The sequence below is a fragment of the Cuculus canorus genome, chromosome 1 (assembly GCF_017976375.1).
Source record: "Cuculus canorus isolate bCucCan1 chromosome 1, bCucCan1.pri, whole genome shotgun sequence".
Lineage (NCBI taxonomy): Eukaryota > Metazoa > Chordata > Aves > Cuculiformes > Cuculidae > Cuculus > Cuculus canorus.
The window spans coordinates 134,177,348-134,200,445 of NC_071401.1; the positions used below are offsets into that span (position 1 = coordinate 134,177,348).

Below are 23,098 nucleotides of genomic sequence, written 5' to 3' on the forward strand. Positions count from 1 at the left end.
ATTTAGATTTGATTGCTCTGTATTGGTAATCTTTGACTTTTACTATACGGACTTCTTATGGACAGCAGACAATTGCTGAAGGATCTGGGAAAAATAGCTGAGAAATGCAAGTTGACTGTTAATAAACCAGACAATGTCTAGAGTCCAGAAAAATACCAGTTGCACTTGATTTTTACAAGACTAATTTAGAGCTCTATCCTAATTTTTGGAAGTGAAAGAAATCTTCTCTATTGACTTGAGCAGCAGCAGGATGTGCTTCTACGTACCACGTTCTTGTTGTAGCCCAGTTACTGAGCCATATAGCTGTAGTTGCCTTAGCTATTTGAATGGTCCTTTTACTAACAAATAGATTTAAATATGTCTGCTAAACCTGTAAAAAGCAGCAGAGTAGTATTGAAAGGTCCATGAATTTCCCTCTGGCTTGGGCATAGTCTATTTAGTGCCACACTTCCCCCACCAGTACCTGAGACACAACTTGGTGCTGCTTGAGGAGTGAACAGCGGAATTGGCTTGTGTTGGTTTGTTTCAAATTCAGATATTGTCATCTTCTATTTATGATGGGATAGATCCTGCAGCCAGAACCCATTTATTTATTTAACTCTTGGCCTCTGGGAAATGGACTCTCTGAGTTTATGGTTTCTAGGGAGCCAAACTTGCAGGGGTGTCACTGCAAGTGTTTCAGCCAAGAGACTGTGGTAGAGATGACACTTAGCCATCTATCAGATGAAGAAGAAAAGGTTGTTTTCCAACTGAACAATAGAGAAAGAATGCTTGGGAGCTAATTTCTTGAAATGCATGGTTACAGAACTAGGACATCTGCCAAGGGTTACTGCTGTTGTTGGACTGTGCTAGTAAATTAAGCGTGCTTGTGACTTTTTTTGGCTCTAAGGCAAAGTGGTATGGACTTGTCCATGGCCAAACTGCTAAATGCTTCTCACTCCTTGAAACAGGGTGGCTGCATGCAAACTGTTTGTTGGGAATGGTTCCTAACCAAGCTAAGTCCCAAAATGTGCCAAAGAAGCTGCTTGACCTACGCTTGAGTCAAAATCCAAGCAGAGATTATTTTAACAACTTGAGCGCACAGAAGATGAAGACACAGTGCCCAGCAACAATATTTGGCAACAGCTTAATTTGTTGTGTTTTAAAAAGTGGGGATGGCTTACTCAGATTTCCTTAATTACTGTTTGTTAACATGAAGATAAGATTTCTTATGTTGTCAGAAAGGTTTTGTTTCCCCTTTGCCTCACTTTCCCCCACCCTGCCTTCTCCCCCTTCTCAGTCTTCCTAGTAGACCAAAACACTAAGCTAGATAATTAAAACTTGAAGCATTTGAACTGTGGTGGGTTTGTTTGTGTATTCATTTTAGATGAATTTTCTTGGGCAGTGGGGAGGGCCAGAAGGGCTTTTCTACCAGTGTAAGTGCTGCACAGTGCTGTATTTTTGCTAGAGAACTGGTAAGTCTCGCTTTTTTCCTGCTGTTTTTTACTTGGCCACACAATATCTGCTTTATTTTTATTTTTCATTTCCTTTTACAGAAAATTGACTAAGTCTCCTTGCAACTTTTGTCATTTGAATACAGCATGCTGGGTTTTTGGAAGGCTACAGGACTCCTAGAATTCCCTGTGCTAAGACTTGTTCTCTATACTGTGGTAACTGAATAGCAGGAGCAAAGTGCAATTGATGGCACATCCCCGAGAAAGGAAGAAATATATTATACTCTCTGGCTGCCAGTCAGTTTGAGGGGAAAACAAATTTTGAATTTTGCATTACATTTGTAATAGAGGAAACAAGCCTTTAAAAATATTTCCTTTAAAGTGTCTGATTGGGTTAACAATGTAAGTATCAATGGAATTACCCTGTGATCCATTGCATAAAACCACGAATATCTGAAAGAACTTGTGTGACTAATGACTGTAAAGTGGCGTGGAAAAAACTGAGTGATAACACCACCACCTGGATCCCCATGCTTTATTGGCACTCAAAACAGGTTCCACACAGGCAAAGACAAATGCTTCATCATACCTGAATGAGTTGCAGAGCAACACCTCCCAAAGCTTTGAGTGGTAGAGCATTATCAGCTTTCAAAACTCCTACTGGGATCTCACATACCAATGTTTGCAATTGCAGGCACTGTTTAAGCTGTATGGTTGCATGGAGCAGATGCAGACCATTTAACATTGCCTGGCAGGTCACCAGTGAGTCACAATTACAAAATTGTTGCATATGCTGTGCAATACTATCTCTGTCTGATTGTTGTTTTCCAAGCTAGCTCTTCTGTTTATACTTCACAGTATAGTTTGCTTCATATTTCCTGGTGCAGAAAATTAATGATAGCTCTTCATGAAACAGAGTAATTAGTGTAATGAGCTGGTGTCTGGTACATGCATTTTCTCCTGCAGAAGCCTAGAAGTCTAAATAAACATCTAAGCAATTGTACTATTTAATGAAGTAGAAGTCTTTCTTAACTAAAAGGTTATGTTTTTAAAGCTGTTTAGAGTACTTTAATGTGCATAGCCTTCAAGATAATAGTCAAAACCATTTCCAGAGATAATTCCGTTTTATTTGGAAAAGGACTTCTTGCACTACTCTTGTCTCCTACTCTAAACTGTGTATCTGAAAGTGCTGACATAGAGATAATATCCAGCACAACCACAGAAACTGTGAACTCCTTTCATCTGGTTGCTGCTAGTCAGCAAGAACTATCTCAGTCAATATTTTTATCATGAAACTAGATCTCATGTCAAGAAATTGTGTTTTGTCTCTGTTTCTGCAGTTGCCAGCTACACTACATTTTTTGTGTCCTGTATTCTGATGTATTTTTATAATCCTGTTTTAAACTCATCATCAGAATGACAATTGCAGAAGACTTCAGTGCCTTGCTCCCTTCCTGTCAGAGAATCACATTTACCCCAGGATCTAATTCTACACAAAACAAAGCATAATTATGTGGCAGCAGGTAACACCCAACTAAATTTAACTGCAGGTTTGTACTGAAGTCTGAGCATTCATAGTCTTGGGACTTTAAATCAAAACCCTTCAGAGAACAAGTCCTGTGTAACTTGCATGTTGCATCATCCTCTCAGTCACAGAACCACAGAATGGTCAGGGTTGGAAGAAACCTCTGGAGATCATCTTGTCCACCCTCCTTCCCCCTAAACCAGATTCACCTACAGCAGGTTGCACAGGAACGTGTCCAGGAGGGTTTTGAGTATTTCCAGAGATGGAGGTTCCACAACCTCCTTGGGCAGCCTATTCCAGTGCTCCATCACCCTCACAGTGAAGAAATTTTTCCTCATGTCAAAGTGGAATTTCCTGTGTTCCAGTTTGTACCTGTAACCCTGTCACTTGGCACCACTGAAAGGAGTCTGTCCCCATCCTCTTGAAACTCAGCCTTTAGATATTTATAAGCATTGATAAGATCTCCTCTCAGTCTTCTTTTCTCCAGGCTAAACAGACCCAGGTCTCTCAGCCTCTCCTCATAAGAGAGATGCTCCAGCCCCCTCAACATGTTCACGGCCCTCTGCTGGACTCTCTCCAGTAGTTCTTTGTCTTTCTTGAATGGGGAGGCTGGGAACTGGACACAGTACTCCAGATGCAGCCTCATTAGGGCACAATAGAAGTGGAGGATATCCTTCCTAGGCTGCTGGCCACACTCTTCTGGATGCACCCCAGGACAACATTGGTCTTCTTGGCCATAAGGGCACATTGCTGGCTCATGGTTAACTTGTTGTCCACCATGACCCCTAGGTCCTTCTTCACAGATCCGCTTTCCAGCAGGTCAACCCCTAACCTGTACTGGTGAGCAGCATTATTCCTCCCTAGATGCAGAACTCTACACTCACTTTTGTCAAACTTCATTAGGCTCTTCTCTGCCCATGTCTCCAGCCAGTGCAGGTCTCATTGAATGGCAGCACAGCCTTCTAGTGACAGTCCTCCTGGTATTGTGTCATCAGCAGACTTGCTGAGGTTACACTGCTCCCTCATAGTCCCCAAGTCATTCAGTTTAAAGCCTGACTCACCTCAGTCCTTTCTGTCCTGTTGTTTGTTTGAGGTTCAACAGTAGAAAGCTGCAGCAGCCAAGGAGCCCTAGTGTTAGGGACATATTTCCCTCACTACTTGGAGAGAAATTGCCTGTCAGAGACACCATGCTCAGTGGATCCAAGATTGCTGGATCATGAACCATGGTCCTCCTCACCCAACTCTTCTTCTTCCTGCTTGTATGCGAGTAAATAGGGTCTCCTTACTCTGAAGCCCATTGGAACTTCAGAGAGAAGCCTTCTTTGGACTACTGTCTCACGTATGTTCTGAGGGCACTACAAGATCACTCTTTCCAATTATAACACATTACTGGATTTGATACACATCTTATCCTTTGGGAACCCATCTAAAATAAGTATACACTTACTATAAGCTCATTTTCTGGAGCAGTAAGATTTATAGTTTGTTCCAATCAAGTATGAATTTGCTGTAAATACCAACATGGGCATTTCTCTTCAAAGTAATTTTTAATTATTATCATGTGAGGCTTTCTCCAACATGGTTCGTGTCACTTTTCCTCTTCTCCTTGCCATGTAGTTTTAGAGTTAGGGTCAGATTCATTGTAGAAGTAAGCTGTGACAGGTTTATTGGTTTCACCAAAGCTGTATCCAGCTGTGAATTTGAATTCTTTCTTTTGTTGGAATGTATTGAAGTTGAAATGAAATGTACAAGGCATTCATGATTGTATACTTCCTTTGTAAGGAAGCGATGACCATAAGCAAAAAAATTGGCTCTCATAAAACTGCAGTTAAGCTGTAAATAACAAAAAGCTGTATTTTGCCATCTTGCTTTTTGTAAACAAAGCTTCTTCTGAAGGCAATTATGCTTTGTTTAAGAGCAGATCCTAGATTAGTTTGGAAAAAAACATAAATGCCTATGAACTAACTCCAGTGTTTAGATTTGTGTACGAAACTCCTTTGATTCAAGTGGTAGGTAATTAAATGCTTATAGCTATGGCTGAATTTGGCTCATTAGGAATCCAAAAGAAACATCAGGCCAAAACTTTTAGTCCTTGTTTAGTACCTATTCAAGTCTAATAAGAGCCAGAGGTGTCTTAAGTAATATAAGGCATCCCTGTACATCATGTTGCACTGTCAGATACTTCCACTTTCCAACACTGGATATGTTGTCAATGGGAAGAGGTCTGGCATGCACTAAAACGTAATACTTACCAATCATGGACTCCATATACAGACAATAAATATTGACTCCACTATTACATGGTATCTCTACCAAAACCTCATAGTAGTCTCTAAAAGCTTGAGTAGTCTTTAAATGAAGAATAGTCTGAACAGTTTCTAAACTTTAGAGGGCAAAGAACTCCTCTCTTTACTTTGAAGCGGCAGAGCTGCTGCCATGGAATGCATCTATGCATTTATTTGTTGCTTTTTTAACTTTTGAAACTTAAGTGTATATCCCAACTTATTGTTTTGGCTGCAGCAGCAGGAAGAGAATCTCCAGAATCTTTTATTCAATTGCTTACGATTGTGCTTTATTGTTTTCAAATCAATGGACAAACCGTAAGCAATATAATTCTATATTTCTAGAGATGAACAGATTTGTGTTGAATTCTCAGAAAAATATGTGAATTTAACAGGCATTGAGTGCCTAATGTATTTTACAGCTATATCTGTGAGCTCTGCCCCAGATCCCACCTTATTCTCCTGGGAACTGGGCAGATCTTACTTCCAAAGACAGCTGGCAAAGCTGCAAAAACATTCCAGATGCTTGATGTTGGTCAGACCCCAACAGTCACAGAGTGAATTCAAGAGAGTGATTGAAACCTTTCTCCTCCGTTCAACAGAAGTTGAATTTGATGCTGTGCTAGCAGAGGTATGCTGTGTCATTGATGTTTATAATCATTTACAGGCAGTTCCTATTTATGTCAAGAGAGAAATTTCAATGGGAGAAGGTTCTGGACCAATATTACAAAAAAGATGCTAGATGTAGTCAAAACCATCTGTGAGCAGTTCACGTGAAAGTCATAGAAAATTTACCAGTGATGTGAGCTAAATTTGATTATTGGTACGTTTATATGAGGTTTTTATCTATACAGCATGTCTCGTTATTTGAAGGAGTTGTAATTTGATAGCAGGTTTTGAGTATTGTGTCCAGTTCTGCAATTTTCAGCATAAGTAGGATATGGAGCTGTTGCAATGGGTCCAGAGGAGGGCTACAAAGATGATCAGAGAGCTGGAGCACACCCGATATGTGCGCAGGCTGAGAGAGTTGGGGTTGTTCAGCCTGGAGAAGAGAAGGCTCCAAGGAGACCTTATAGTGACCTTCCAGTACCTGAACGGGACCTACAAAAAAGCTGGGGAGGGACTTTTACAAAGTCTTGTAGGGATAGGGCTGGGGGTAATGCCTTTCAACCGGAGCCGGGCAGATTTAGACTAGGCATAAAGAAGAATTTCTTCACTATGAAGGTGGTGAGGCACTGGCACGGGTTTCCCAGGGAAGTTGTGGATGCCCCATCCCTGGAGGTGTTCAAGTCCAGGTTGGATGGGTTCTTGGGCAGCCTGATCCAGTGGGCATTGTCCCTGCCCATGGCAGGGGTTGGAAATGGATGATTTTTAAGGTCCCTTCCAACCCAAAGTATTCTGTGATGCTATGATTCTATGGTTGTGTGATTTAAAAAGCAAAAGGAGCTTACAGCTTAAATTCATATACAAGCTGTATTAGGAATATGGATAGATTAGGTTGTGAACTGAGAGACTAGCTGCTTTTTGTAAGCATCGGTAGGTTCTCAGATCACTTTTGGCATTTGCTTCCTTGTATACCATCATCAGATTGGACTTGAAGGAACATTGGATATTTATATGATATCATGACTGATGCTTATCAAAAATACGGGAGTATTCTGATGCACAATCTGCACTATTGTGCATTATTGTACACTTAAATTTCTGTCCAGAAACTATAACTGACTATGTCTATTCTTTATTTTTTATTTCTAATGTACTTGACTATAATTTTTTTAATTTGGGTGAGATGAGCGATTACATCTTTTTTTTACTAATCAGTCTGTAACAGGTTAAACCTGTTTCAGCTAAGTTTGACCTTAAATTCTTTGTTGAACACTAAATTGTTTTAGAGGGACACATACCTACCCAAAACACATTAAATACCCTTTTGGAACAAGAGAAGGATGCATCAGTGAGGCTGATGAGAATGAATATACTTTTTTATGTAGATATGAAAAATCATAGAGCTGTGGAATTGAGAAATCTTTATCTTACACGATAGTAAGATTTGTAGGTTGTAACTTCTTGGGAGGGATTTACTAGATATTAAATTAATGCTCTGTGTAATTCTAGACAAGTTTGAAGGGTGGCTAAAATCAAGGGGCCATCCTGTGAGCAATCCTAGCATTGAGTATCAGCATTTAGAAACAAAGCCTTAGTGTAAGGCTTCAAGGTAGAGGTGATTTCAGAGGAATTTCCAAGCATGGAAACAAGATGTGTAATTTAACAATGTAACTTTGTGATTAGAATGTTTTGTAAATATCTTGATTCCATGGAACCATGTAACTTGAGAAATGTAACTGATCACTGTCTGTTGTTAGGATGTGTTGTACCAATCAACAATTAACACGATTACTGATTAGAGCTTAGTTAGGTATAAAACCAGAATGAAAGATTGAATAAATGACTTCACTCCGATCATATTGGTCACTGTGTGTTGTTCCTCTTTCCTTCGCACAAGTTGCTGATAACTGGTAATGCATAATACACAGAACAAAAGCAGAATTATTCTATAAATTTATTTTTGCTCTTTAAGAAATTATTAATGCAAATTAAGTATTTAAAAGTATCAGATATTACCATAGGATTTATCTATGTATATTGAAATACAGATCTCGATTATTGGTAAAGTTACTGTGGCATATGTTGACTTCCTGCAAAAGTTCATTTAAGTTGCCAGAATTACCAGCATGTTCAAAAGGTAAGTGTTCCATACTATACAGTCAAATTGCTCCTAAATCGTAGTCATGAATCTCTTGTGAATTTTCTAGCTCTCAAGGCTTTCTGGATGCTTTTGTGGGCTTCTAGTGACAGACACGATAAAATTTTTTTCTAAAAATACTTCTTCTCTCTGTGTAATTGGCGTAGTTGCTGTAGGAATATTACCTGATTGCCAAAGGGAAGGGAATGGTCGGCTAAGCCACTGATCTGCTACTGAAAAATATGAACTGTTAAGTCTAATCAGCCTGTTCAATAAATTAACAATGAAAGTTGTTGTGTATGAAAGAAATTATGGCTGATTAAGTTTAATTTGAAAACATGTCAGTCAGCTTGACATGTCTCTGTGCAAAACATAGAAGTTAAGCCAAGGGACCCGGCAACCAGAAGTTGTAATGTTTCAGGGTTCAAGGAGTAATAACTCCCATTCTTCTTAGTTTCCAGTACAAGTAATTTTTCAATGATAAAACAGATAAGACACCAGCTATGAGTGCACTTGAGAGTGTGTTTGGATTCTTACCTTAAATGAAGTAGAATGGAAAGTAGAGCTCTACATAAAATCAAAACCTAAAAAAACCCAGATCTGTTCTCTCACAGTAGCTTTCTTGTTGGGGCACTAAATATTTTTCAAACCCAGCCCCCTAGTGAAATATAAAGGGTGAAATTCTGTAAAGGGATCTGCAGGGAAATTCCTTTACCTTCTGTTTGTCCTGTGGGTTTGTATGATCTGGCCTTCAATAAAGAGTTGCCTCAGAAAATATTCTGTAAATTCCCGACCAACTTTGCTCCCAGCCTTTGCAAAGCTAAGAAAACTTTCATACAAAGAGAGAATGAAGGAGTGTAATGCTGAGGATACAAAAATGGGATTAGGACTTTGAAAGGAGGCAGGAAGAAGGAGAGGAGCAGCAAAAGAAAAGGAGAAAGATGAAGGGACCTAAGCCACTTTCTCCCAGAGAGACAGAGGAGCTTAAAAATTTCTAGTTAATTAGTGAAAACTAATTAAATAACAAACACGTGATCTTCCCTGGAATAAAAGGTTAATCTTTTCTTTATGAAATTCAATATAATAAAATGGTAATGCTTTTTGTACACTCAGGGTTTCATTTTCTTCCAGCATTCAAGGAGAATATTATGTTACTCTTGATTTCCTTTTAAAATGTGAAAGCAAGGATCGTACTAAGACAATCTTGCCTTTCGGCCAGCTGGAAGTTAAAGAACTTCTCTGAGCTTGTCCGCATTATCCAGAAGCAAAACCCATAGGTTTGTTAGAATTATGGGGCGCAGACCGGTGTGTTTTCACCACTGGAGGGCAGTACAGGTGCTGTTTTCCAGGAGTTTTGCTAGGGGGCATTACAAGAGCTTTCTCTTATTTAAAACTCAAGCAATTCAGAGGCTGAAATGATGGCAGATCTTGGCTTCTCGGACTCCATCCCACAAGTGCAGATATGAATAAAATTGCACAAGGCTTTTCAGGAGCAGTTGGTTAAGGGTGAAACCAGAGAAAGATGTGTAGTGAGTGGAATTTGACGGGGAACCCACTGGCGAAAGTAAAATTGACTGCTAGTTGACCCTGAAAATGACCTGCTCTGATGTTTGATGCAGGTCAATAGGATGAAGAAACAAAAGCAAAACCAAGGTGATTTTTTTTAGTTTTAGATTTTTTTTTTTGGTGAGAAATGGGTCTCAGATTTATGCTGGGGGAGAAGAGGAGGAGGAGAAATGCTTATTCTCTGAACACTTGATGGGAGCCAAGGAGAGGGGAGAACTGGTACTAAAACCTTCTTGATGAAAAAAGTATGACCCCTGCATACTTTGCCATCTCAAGCCACTAATATCTGTTTCTGTTCCTTACAGCAGCCAAAAAAACAACCCAAAACCCTTCGAGAAAAAATATTTCACACTACCAGTTGTCACACTTACGGCAGAGGAGCAGCTGCTACAGCTCTGTTCTGCTCAGGAATCCAGATTTATGGTGCTTTTCTCCAAGAACAGTGCAGAACTGTGAAGAATAGTGCAGAGCTGTGAAGAACAGCCACAATGAAGGCAGGATCGAGCCACTTTCTTGCAATTGTAGTTGTTTACATGCTAAAACAAAACTCCCCCACTGATGTCCCTACAGTGGTCTTCAATAGTACTGTGACGCACTTGTGGCTTATGGTCATCTAATATTTTTTATTGCATTTAATTTCAGGATGAACAGCCACAGTTGCCAAACAATGACATTAAGTCAGCTGGAATTCCAGCTCAAGGAGAAAGTATATTTACTAGCGTAAAAAAAAGAAACCACATGCAGGGGTAGTAATTCATTTCAGATAAGTAGATGTTGTTCTTGATGAACTGATATCAATTTAGTAATGCGTTTAAAGGATGTTGTCCTGCTGTTGTATCATCACGATCTGGTCCATACTGTATGCTTAGAGTGTTTATGTTTGTTTGCATTTTTTTTAAATTATTATTATGGAAAGTACTAAGTAGCGTTTTAAAAACCTCTCTAATCCACACTGTGAATCTCTTTTTAGCATGAAAAACCTAAGTAATCTCGCAAAACATCTCTGTGTAGGACTAGCATAGTTCTGCTATGATTTTATTTCCTAGTTACTAGATGCTTGTGGCTTGAGTAACAACACTTGACATTCTCTATGGCAGTACAACTTTTGTAATTGTTTAGCCCTTTGCAAGACTGATGTAAAACATCCTGTCACATCAGAAGAGTGGCATTTTTGTCCTCATCTTTCCTCTAGGTCCTCTGGAAGGCTGCTATAATGTCTCCACGCAGCCATCTCTTCTCCAGGCTAAACAACCCCAACTCCAATTCTATCATGATATTTGACTAGAAATTATGGAAGGACTCCTATAGTCAAAACTAAACCTAGAATTTTGCCCTGGCATCTGAAATACTCAAAAACATTTCCTAGTTTATCTATGCTTTTTTTTTTTAATTTTTATTTTTATTTAAATCTCACTACAGATTTGAACAGTACAAATTCTCCTGTAAATCAAGGAAGAATTGGTGGTATGACTATGGGACAGCTAGATTTTTAGTATTTTATTTTTGCACAAATTGATCCATGAAAATCTGTTTATCGACATAACGATGTTTGATTATATTTGAGCATTTTCAAGTCGACCTAATATCACATATCACACCAAATAACAGATACTATTTATGAGGACACAGAAGAGTATTCCATGCCTTCTAAAGCATTGTGTGACAGTCAACAAACTGTTAGGCTCTACCTCAAGACTGTTCATAGAAAAAGAAATACATTGAACATAACCTGATGGCATTAAAGAAAAATCCAATCTCCTGCTGTGCTTGGCATGGGCTTGGCCTGTAATTTGGGGGGGGTGGTGGAAAAAAAATCTTTCTGATTTCACAGCTGTTATTGCACCTCAGGGCTGCAGCAGTATTTGCAACCCATTTGCTTCCCTTTCACCAAGTAGGACATCTGAATATATCCTCACTCTAGTCTGAATAAAACATTAACATATCGCAAGGCTGTTAGGACAGATTGTATCCAAGACAATCCTTTCTTGCTGTAGAAAAGCCTATCAATCACAACTTGGTGTAGTTTTTATTAATGTCATAGCTTTTATTCATTTGGCTATATCCAGCTCACTGAAGAAATAACGTATACATTTTCATGTAAGGGTTTCGTTATCACAAAAGAAGCTGCTGAAATATCTCCTTATTATAGAATTCATGAATTGAAGATATCCTCCAAAGTCTAATTAAAGCTATGTTTAATTTACAATGTTCTATAGTGTCTTTTTAACAGCAGTGTGAAATAGATCTGTTAAGTATACTTAGTACATTAACAGGAAAACATCATTAACTTAAGCAAGGTTAGCGCTCCGTATATGTCCCAGGAACAATTCAGTTGAAGTACTGCAAGATATATAAATGCATGATGGACACAGATAATTATTCAGATACACTTAAGAGTTTGTATACTCATTTAAATATTTATGTGTAATGTATCACAGTGGTTATTCCCAAAGCAAATCTTATTCTGCTTGTATTTGGATGTGCATCATCAGTCAAGGCTACATTTATATTCGTAACTATGATTGGGGTTTGAATTTGCATGTGTGTATAAAAAAGAATCAAAAAAAACCACACCAAAAAGAAAAGTTCCTAATGTGTTCAGTAAAACATGGAAAGGTCATTTTTTCTTTGTACAGGCAGAAAGCCACATTGGAACCACCCCTACATGTACTGTGTTTAGACATCATCATGACTAGCATAATGGGCAAGATCGAGAAAAGCAGCAGGTGGTTCAGAGCATCTTCCAAATAGTGTAGAAACACACGGAACCAAGACATGACAGGTGGCCTTGGACTTTTCATCACTGTTCTGCACTTAGAAATATAGCCATGCTGACAGTCACGTAATCAAATGATCCAGGGCTTGGCCTGCTTTTATGATATCAGAGTTATTCATTGTATTTGATGAAAGCAAGCCTTACTGCCATTGTAGTCATCTGTAATTGCTCAGTAAAGCGTGGATAAACTAGGAAAAGTTTTTGAGTATTTCAAATGTCAGGGCAAAACTCTAGGTTTAGTTTTGACTATAGGAATTCTTCCATAATTTCTAGTCAAATATTGTAAAGAATTTGAAGTTGGGGTTTTTTCGGCCCTGGAGGAAGAGATGGCTGCATGGAGATCTTACAGCAGCCTTCCAGGGGACCTAGAGGAAAGATGGGGACGGACTTTTTAACAAGGCCATGCGACAGGACAAGGAGTAATGGTTTTTAAACTAAGGGAGGGTAGAGTTAGGCTGGATGTAAGGAAGAATTTTTTCACAATGAGGAATAGTGGAAAATGAAACAGGTTGCCCATGGACGTAGTGGAGGCCCTATATCTGGAAACATTCAAGGTCAGGTTGGATGGGGCTCTGAGCAACCTGATCTAGTTAAAGATGTCCCTGCTCCCTGCAGGTGGATTGGACTAACTAACCTGTAAATGTCCCTTCCAACCCAAAGTGTTCTATGACTTTTAATGTTACTCCTGAATACCTCTGTCTTGGGCAAAGCTGGTTAAAGAAAAGGGAAAAACAAACACACAACTGAACAAGAAAGAAAAGTAATAGGCAACTTTGTAGGAAAATGGCCACAGTGAGTAGGATCCACAGTGCCGCCCTCCTAGGAAAAGTACAGCCTGAGAAGGCGGGCCAAGGCTGTACCTGAGGATACAAATAATGATGCACCAAAGAGCTCTCTTCAGCTGACTTGTTGAGTGTTCAGGATAGTAAGGCAGCAATGCAGTTGGGATACTTAGGCATGTGTGATGCTTTTCCTACATACCAGAAACCCAGACTCTTCTTTTACACACTCCGGACTAGCTGATGCTCTGGCTGCATGCTACTTCCCTGTGCAGTGCAGACCTGTTCAGTTAAAGGACAGCTTGTCTTCTAGGCACCCCAAATTCAACTTCTTTTTCTTTATAGAGGGCAATTTCACTGACTTGTTTGCTAGGACTCCAAAAATAGGGTCAGCATTTGTTCCCCAGTAATACTTGCAAAAGGACATGGCACCGTAGAACGGAGCCTCAACTTGAATTCAGTGTTCCTGAAGGTTAAAAAATAAAACTTTGTTCAAGTATAGCTTGCAACGTAAAATAGTTTTTTTAATGACAATAAAAGAACTATCCTGAAGTGAGTCAGACTCTGAATAACAGTCTGTCTAAGAAATGAATCCAACCAGTATGAAAAGGAAATATCTAGAACTTTAGTTTTGTTGTTTGAACAACAAAACAATATCAAACAAATATCTAGTTTGTTGGAGTGAAAGATGGCTCTGTAGTGCATGTGCACACCCATTTTTACATGGAGGGCTTTCATTTATAGCTGCTAGTGGGATTGGGAATATTGTATTAGCTAAATTCGAACTCCAGCTGTTTCACTTTTAAAGATTACGTGAAGTACTGGGGTTGATTCACATTTACAATAGGTCTGTCCATGTAAAGCAGAATGTAAAGAGGACTGAAAATTGATTTATTTGTGTTACCCATTGCACAATTTTCAAGGTCTCTAAATACTGCTAATGGCTTGTAAAGTGCTATCAATATGAGCAAGCATCAGGCCCGTGAATTTTCCTTACTCCCCCTATTCTTATATCCCCTCCCCCATTAATTTTTGATTTTTATGTTTATGAGGATCTGAAAATAGTCTAATTCTTTTCTATCTGGTTTGGGCCTATCTTACCAGCTGGTAAATAGGAAATGTTCACTGTAGGAAGCCAATACTCTGCAGAGTGTAAACAGATGGAATCAATATAAAGTGACAATGTTAGACTGTGCTACTGAGAATACAGAGCCAAAACTAGGAGCATAACAGTCACGATACTTATTTTGTTCCAATTCATTTGGTACTGAATAGCACTTCATATATGCACAGCTGTGTCCTTCGTTTTTTTACTTTCTTCTTCTGTTTTGATGATGACAATTTCAAACAAAAACTTTAATTAAAGATTTTAAACAAAATAGCCCAAAGTAGAATATAGAGAAAATGAGCACTGATGTGTTTATAGCAAGAAAGAATATTTTTTCAGGCATCTATTTTTTTTCTTTCTTTTTTGACAAAACAACAAAATCTGATGTATGCATCTCTCTGTGTGTAATATGCCATATTGATAGATCTTTACAGATTGAAACCTTCCATTTGGTGATAAGGTATATAATCACACCTCTCAAAGCTTCCCCATCATCTCTTTTCTTCTTCTGGTGCCTGTTAGAGCAGGGTGCTAAAATCTAAGCGTACATTTCTGCATCGGTGTGCTGGCTCAAGGGGAAGGGGGCAGTTGGACAGAGAGACTGCTATATATTGCTGTCAGAGTAACTGAAGGTCTTCCTTTTCCTGCCCTGGGCACCTTGCCTCATGTTCACCACCTCCACTCTCAAGAAGGGTATTTCGGAGACAGTGGATCTGATGCATGGTCTCTTCAGGGATGATTAGAGAGGTGGTAGGCTTCCAAGCTGTTCTGTGTTGCAGGGTTTGTCTGGAAAGCACATCCGAGCTCTAGTTCTTTTGCCAGAGAGAGTGCCAGGTGTTGTAGTATGGGCTTTTCTTACTAATTTATGCATTTTTATACATTTTCACCCAAAAAGGGGAAGAAGGCAGCATGTTTCACCACTCTGTCCCCAACTTACTCCTTGCAGAATATTTCTTAATGCTGCCATTAAAATTTTGCTATTTTTATTTTCTTGGCAAATAAGAACCCCACATTTCCCATATGTTGTTTATTACGGTGACTGTACAGCTCTGATGAGGGGCAGCAACTACAAGTTTGAACACAGATTTTGCTTCTGATCCTCACATCAATGGCAAGCAGCTTCAGTTCCTACAAAAAGACTACTCTGGGTCCTTCCCCAGCCTCCCTCCATTCATATCCCCCTAGAAAGGCAAGCCTTTCTGCATCTGTGAAAAACTTCTCTGCCACTCCATCCAGCCATCTGCTTTCACTGCAAAGCACAATTCTTCTAACTATAATGTTAGGGTCCTGTTTGTCTCAGGAACCTCTTTCAGACTCATTCAACATCAGAAAGAAAGCGTATGTTCTCATAGGCAGCATTCAGGAGTTTGGAGAAATGGAAATACATGAAAGCCCCTTACCAGACCTCCTTTCCACTTTTGCCAAATACCCTGAGCTACCAAGAAAGTTCCATATAGCTGGAAGAGGGAAGCAGCATGTGACATAGGTAGCACCTTAGCCATGGACCTAGCCCAGGTCCATGGAACACACATGCTGGGGAATGCTATACAGTGATTTGCAAGACTTGTGTGGGTAGCAAAATGAACTTCAGTGATTTGTGGCAGGAAATCACCACATAGTAAGACACAGTCTGCTTAAGGGAGTGCCTGGAAGTTCCTCTTGTTGTGATGCCTATAGAGCGGATGTGTTTTCAGTGGGTAGATATTCTTTGTGCTTCTGAAGTATAAGAAAATATTTAAAATATTTACTGTCTTCCTTCTTCCCAAGGGATCCCCAAGTGCTTTACATGCATAAATGTTGCTGAAATGCAGTCACTGCTGGGGTGGAGAGTGGCAGCCAGTCGGCATGTGTCGGTGACCACAGAGTGTCATTACAAGACATTATGGCAAGGCCCTGCAGTTGCTAAAAGTGCTGTGATATCACTAATACTCCAGAGAACTAACAGAAAAATGAATCTACTGTCTCTGCTGATAGATTTTGATAGCCTCAAACTGGTTGGTATGTAGCTTATCTAACCTAAGGACAACAGCCATATCAAACTGGCAGAAAAAATATACCACCAGTTCCAGGCACCACAGTGTCCAACCTGTGCTTCACTCATAAATACTACATAGCAGTTAAATATGATACAGGGAAAAACTAATCAAGATTGCTGTGTCTTCATATAAAGCTTGAAGTGTGGTGGAAACATTTTGCCATCAGTGCCAAGGAAGAGAAATCCTAGACTACTTGGTGAAGTTAAACCTTCCTCGAATTTGGGTTTCTTCCTTTGTTTTTTTTTATATCTACCACTATATGAAAAGACTTTTTTGAATGATAAAAAACTGGCTTCCCTCTTCATGTCTTTAGCCTGGTAGAAAACCTTTTATCCTCTTCCACCTTTTTTTTTTTGCCAGAGTGCTAAGGAGTAGTCAAATCTGCCTGTTACATAGCTACTTACTTTGAGCAATCATTGCTTTAATCAGTGGGTGGTTATAGCCACAAACAGGCCTATCGTCCTGCATAAGTGGTCTGCAGTGGGAGTACTGGACTTGGAAACTCAAGTCTTTTGGTGAAACCAAACAAGATCTTGGTTCCATTGAAGTACTGACTTGACTATGATCAGGATTCCCTCCACCGACTTTTCCTCTCTTCTTAACTCCTAGTAACACTGCAAAGCATATGCAACAGAAATGGATTTATTTCTGACCTCAGGCAGCCACATTCGAATGCCTGAGTAAGGAACAGTGGCAGCATCTTTATTATTGCGCTATATGTGAGCCACAAAGAACATAGGCTGACTCAATTCCCCAGTTGTATTTGCAGAAATAGCAGTTTAAAAGAGTGATATTTTTAAACAAGGCTTTATTCTTGTAAGCTGAACTATTCAACACAGAACAGAGTAAGCATGGAAGCCTTCAATACTACTTTTATTGTCAGTTTTCAGTTTGTAAGCTTACTTTCATAGAATCATAGAATCACCAGGTTGGAAACGACCCATTGGATCGTCGAGTCCAACCATTCCTAACACTCCCTTAAACGATTTCCCTAAGCACTTCATCAACCCGTTCCTTAAACACCTCCAGGGAAGGTGACTTGACCACCTCTCTGGGCAGCCTGTTCCAGTGCCCGATGACTCTCTCGGTGAAGAATTTTTTTCTGATATCCAGCCTGAACCTCCCCTGGCAGAGCTTCAGGCCATTCCCCCTTGTCCTGTCCCCTGTCACTTGGGAGAAAAGGCCAGCTCCCTCCTCTCCACAACCTCCTTTCAGGTAGTTGTAGAGAGTAATAAGGTCTCCCCTCAGCCTCCTCTTCTCCAGGCTAAACAACCCCATCTCTCTCAGCCGCTCCTCGTAAGACTTGTTCTCCAGTCTTGGTTGCTGAGTTTTTTAACAGACTTGAAGTTGCAATTTCTAGAATGTTAGTATGTTTTTCAGTTTGTCCCATAGTTTTTCTTTCAACCCCTAAACTTCTTGATTTTGGTAACTTTTGAAGTGAAGTGAAGTGAAGTGAAGTGAAAAAAAGAATGTTTTGGGTATATGTAGAACAAATAATTCATTGAAACTCTGGAGTTCACTGGTACTTATGAAATGTATACTTGGCTTGATCTTTGATATTTGGTTTCCAGCAAATCTCTAGGTTTCAGTTACTGAAGGAAGATCATCTTGCCTACTATTTAGAATACATTAATTGTATCTGAAACTCATTGCTTTGACTAAAAGAGCTTTGAAGTTAGCATTTGAAGATGAAATTTACTTAGACGTTCAGTAAACGCGAAATATTAATTTTTCATGGAGTGTTATTGTAATATTTTCTGCTGTTGAAGAGGGAGGGTTGTCCTGTATTAGAAAAAATAGGTATAAAATAGCATTTTGTATTATATGTTAGAAAAGCTTTCCAGTGCTTGCATTTGTATCAGTTGTGTCATTACTGGTTTCTTGTTCATTGAAATCACCTGTAATTTGTAGATTGCAAAGAATGTGAAAAATATTGTCAGGTGCTGTGGACTTTTTACTATACCCATGCAGGATAAAGAGGTGCACTGTAAGGCAAATTCTTGAGATCACCTGTTTTAGGATGAAGGACTCAAAATTTGTAATGTAAGTAAACAGACATGATTCTTCTGTGAGAGTAATAGTAACCATAAATAATGGGGGTTTTGAAATGTTCTAAATGACAGTTTCTGCAGGCTTCTTGAAGAGGGCTAATTTACCAGTTTATCTTTCGTATGCAACTTGCAGTCTTCTGCCCTTCCCTGACTAAATGGATGCAACAGAATGCAAGGATAAATATGTTGGTAATTCATTCCAAAGAGATGCGTCCTGCATCAAAATTCATCCCCAACAGCTGATATTCAGGATGGGGGTTAAGATACTAGAGGGACAATGCAGGAGTCCTCTTGCCTGCAGTCTCACAGAATTACATTGGGGGTAGACATTCTTGGCCTCAAACCAGGACAGGGTTGAGGAATTTGAATGGAGATGCTCGTGCATGCTCCATTCGGAAGCTAAATAGAAGAGATAGTGAGAACCCTGGAGGCTCTTCCAGAGGAAGAAGTAGTGAAGAGTGGAAAGAATTTCTTTACTCTGCATATAAGAGGGGTATAAGCCTCTTGCTTGACCCCTTCAGTTTCTTTGGCTGACATAGCATATGCGTAAGACATTTTTGAAATATTATTCAACAGAATCATTGCATCAAGACAACAAAGTGCATGTGAAGGACTTACCTACAGGAACCAGGAACTCCCCCCTTTCACATCTGATTGGAAATTGTTGGCTTCTGAATTAGAAAGCATCTTCTTCCTCCTGCTGAGATCAGCGAGTGGAAAAAGCCTAGAACCACTGCCTCCCACTGGAAATAAGATCCTAATAACCAGATGACTAGTGAAATGTTGCCCTTGAAAAAATGGACAGCTCTGATCAGTTATTTCATGCTTCTGCTAAATTCCTGCAGGTAGTTTCAATATGACTGGTTTTTTGACCATGGGGCAAAGAATGCAGTTTTTTGAAATAATATGGTACCATATTATAGCACATCTTCACATTCTGGGCAGCTTGAGGTGGGGAACAACAAAGTGTTTTATCATGGGTGCTGTGATCTGTTTTGTGATCTGTTTCCTTTCCCCTTGGCATGGTTTTCATATGACATGATATGGGGAAACAGAGACTCAGAGGCTACCTCCAGGAAATGTGAATCCAGAAAACAAGGAGTGGCTTGATTCAGTGACCCAGTCATCTAGACCTGGCAGTTAGTTCACCAGCAACCTCAGAAGAAATACTTAACCTTTTAATTTGCATAGCTATGTAGGGAAAAAAGACATCCTTACCTCAGAAGTATTATATGAACCTCGATTAGTGTTTGTATAGTGTTTGTAAAATAGATGGCTCTGCTTTGGCAGAGCAGGGCTAATGGCAAGGCCCACAGCTAATTATTGATATGGGGTATCCATATGTGCTTCAGATCTGATGGGTCCAGTGCCCCTACTAGTTCGTACTAACAGAAGCTGTAACAGAGCCTGCTCTCTAACAGCATGGACATGGGGATGAGAAGTAGCAAGAGCTTTGAATCAGGTTTGCAGGAAGAAAGATGGCCCAAGTGTGATGGGGTAGGACAGTAGATATCCAAAGAGCGTGTGGAATACTTCATTTTCTTTGACAATGTGTTGCTGGCAAATTGTGCTCATAAGGCACTATGATGGAAATGTTGAAAGAGATCAAGTAATGACAGTGCCTGTGAATTGATGCCAATGACATGCAGGGAGATCGGCTACAAAATACCTGAAGCCAACATGGATCTGATGTTCTGTGCTCCATTTCCAAAGCATGTTTAGTATCGTATGATTTCGAATGACTTTCTGTGGATTTTGGAGTCCATGAAATCCATTGGGAAATACCACTGGAGATACTAGTTGCTGGATAGGGACCTAAAAGAAAATGAAAAGAAAATGACCTAAAAACAAATTAGGATGGTGATTTATTACTTCAGGATTTTTGTTTCAAGTTTTTATTCCAAACGTAGCAGACTAAAATGCTGGGTTTTTTCAGAAAGATATTTTCTTCTGTTTTGGGGTTTCTGGTGAGATTTCTCTATATCAGAGAGCCTCTGCTTCAAAGCTGTGGGTTTGGGGATATTTAGGGCATTGGATGCTCAACAAACTGCTAAGCCATGCTTCCTTGATATGATCATCTATCTCATTTCTCTGGTCAGTATATCTTTCATAGCATGGACCTGTAGCTGTGACTTTTGAAGAAAACGCATCTTATTTCACAGGGCCTGGGCTCCTACTGTTCTTCAAGTTTCTAGTTTTGACTCAGAGTTCTGTTGTCACTTTTCTTCCTGCTGTTCCTTCAGAGGGTAACTGTTTTCTGCTTTTGGAGTCTGCAGCTGTTTATGATTCAGGCCAGAGCCTTGGACTGATTAACAAATCTTTTTTCGCATAATCCTGTTATGGTTGTTCCGGGACACAGTGTCATGTCTGTCAATTTTAATGGATTTTGGACCAGTCCTGTACTTATTAAAAGAGCTTTTTCTCATAAAGAACTTGACATAAGCAACTGCCCATACATATCTTTTGGGCTGAGGACATTTGCTATGTAGTGATGGGAAAATATTAATTTTCAGATTTGTGTTTTGGATTCACATATTCTGCCAGAGCACCCTGCTTGTGCTCATACTCTTTCTTTCAGACAGGCCAGCCCAACTCAGAGGGACAGAGCAATTGTACCACCTCACCAAAAAAGCATTAAAAATTTTCTGAAAAAAACCTAGAAGCCTAACCGTCTGTAAACCAGTCTCTTCTAGAAAGAAGTAAACTAAAGATTTACTTGATTGTGTGAAATATATAATTCTCCTTAAGACCATATTCAAGGGCTTCAGTTTTTAAGCTTTCACAGTTGAGCAGTCTTGATCATCTAGTCCTAATCATCAGGAAAGTTATTCAGATTTCATACAATGGCTACAGCCTCCAGTTTTGTGGGAAAAAACACCCATGAAATATTGTATGCCTATTTCCTTAACATCTCAGTGACACCCTGAATTCATTACAGCCAGGCAATGCAAATCATAAACGACTGAAAACATAGAAAGAAAAACCATCTGAGTTCTTCCTATATGCTTGCTATAACTGGATTTAATTTAAAAATCAGAGAATGAAAAGGGATATTCCAGCAATTTTTAAATATTGAACTTAAAAGCTTTTTCTTAAAAGTCACATGCTCAAGACAAAGCTGTCCCTAGGCACCTTTAATATACTCGTGTGGCAGTTATGCAGCAAATAACTCAAGGTTATTTTCTTTGGCAGCAATTTCAGAGCAAATCTTTATGTAAAGAATTGTTTCTTTTCCTTGAACAATGGGCTGGATTCATAAAAAGTATAATGGGTACATTTGGCTTTTTTTCAATTTTAACAATTAGGAGGTATTTGTATGTGTGTAAAAATAGAAAGTAGGAAAATAATGAATAGTTGTGCTTATAATTACCATATTTTGATACTTAGGAAACCAGAAACCATTTTTATGCTTATTAAATGTGCAACGTCAGCTTCAAATTTTTGAAAATTACTGAGTGAAAAATTAAATTCAGATGAAGTGCTGCTTAAGGAATATATACTGAAATTGAAAGTATACCCAGACTTCAAAATGCATTAAACAATGCTTAGCTTTCTTGTGCTTAGAATCAAAGAATTGTAGAATAGTTTGGGCTGGAAGGGACGTTCAAAGGTCACCTAGTCAAACCCCTCTGCAGTAAGCAGGGAAATCTTCAATCAGATCAAGTTGCTCAAAGCCCCAGCCAACCTAACCTTCAATGTTTCTAGGGATGAGGCATCTACCACCTCTTTGGGCATCCTCTTCCTTTGTCTCACCTCCTTCACCATAAAAAATTCTTCTTTATATCTATTCTGAATCTTCCCTTTTTTGTCATAGTATCGTAGTATAGGTTGGAAGGGACCTTAAAGATTATCTAGTTCCAACCCCCCTGCCATGGGCAGGGACATCCCACAAAAATATGGAATGCTTCACCAATTTGTGTGTCATCCTTGCGCAGGGGCCGTGCTAATCTACTCTGTATAGTTCCAAATTTAGTATATGTGCTGCTGAAGCAAGCACACACTTTTAATTTAAAACCATTATCCCTTTTCCTATTGCTACAGGCCTTGTTAAAAAGTCTGTCCCCATCTTATATGATCTTATAAGCTTGTTTGTTTAGTAGTCTTACCAGCACTGATATATGTGCTAGCCTTCTAGCTTTTAAGCAAAACTTGTGCAAAGATCTTCCATTGTGGATTTGAGTAGCCCAGATGTATTCATGGCACTGATTCAAGAATATTATGCACAAGACCAAATACTTCAGCTTATCAGAGCCAAAACTAGCAGTAAAGTTAATGTCATTGGGATCTATGTGCTTTGAACAACTGTGTTTGCAAGAGCAGGGTTTTAAAAAGGATCTGAACCAGTGCCCCTTGAATGTAATGAATGTATTTTGATTGTTTTCACTGGTTTCAATCCGTTCCTCCCACCTTGGGTATAAAGAGGAAAAAGTTATCAAATTTAAGCAGATATAGAACATAAGCAGGTACTGGAATATTTTTTCAGATGATAATTTATGAATTGGTTTAGGTAATATAATAGGGAAATATGTTAGGAAGTCATAGAAATAAATAGGGAAATCATTTAATGGCAGGAAGGGGAGGACATTCCAAAAGCTAGCTTAAAATACCTTAGGCTTGTTGTCCCTTCTAGTAGGTGAAAAGATATTAGCATATCCAGAGAGCAAGCAGATGAGGACTATAATTTAGGATTTCTGAATCACCTTGTGGTAATATATGTTTTCCTCCTTCTCTCTGTAGGGAAGGCCAGAGTCAAGACTTCTGTCAGCATTTGAAGCTAGTCTTTAACACATTCCTTGGTC

General features: G+C 39.3%; 1 non-coding gene across 1 annotated transcript; it reads right to left on the reverse strand.

The window, feature by feature from the left end:
- Positions 1 to 22,189: 22,189 nt before the first annotated feature.
- On the reverse strand, positions 22,190 to 22,296 carry LOC128851025 (U6 spliceosomal RNA). Its single transcript, XR_008448314.1, has one exon. It is a non-coding gene; the product is annotated as a U6 spliceosomal RNA (small nuclear RNA).
- Positions 22,297 to 23,098: the final 802 nt, after the last annotated feature.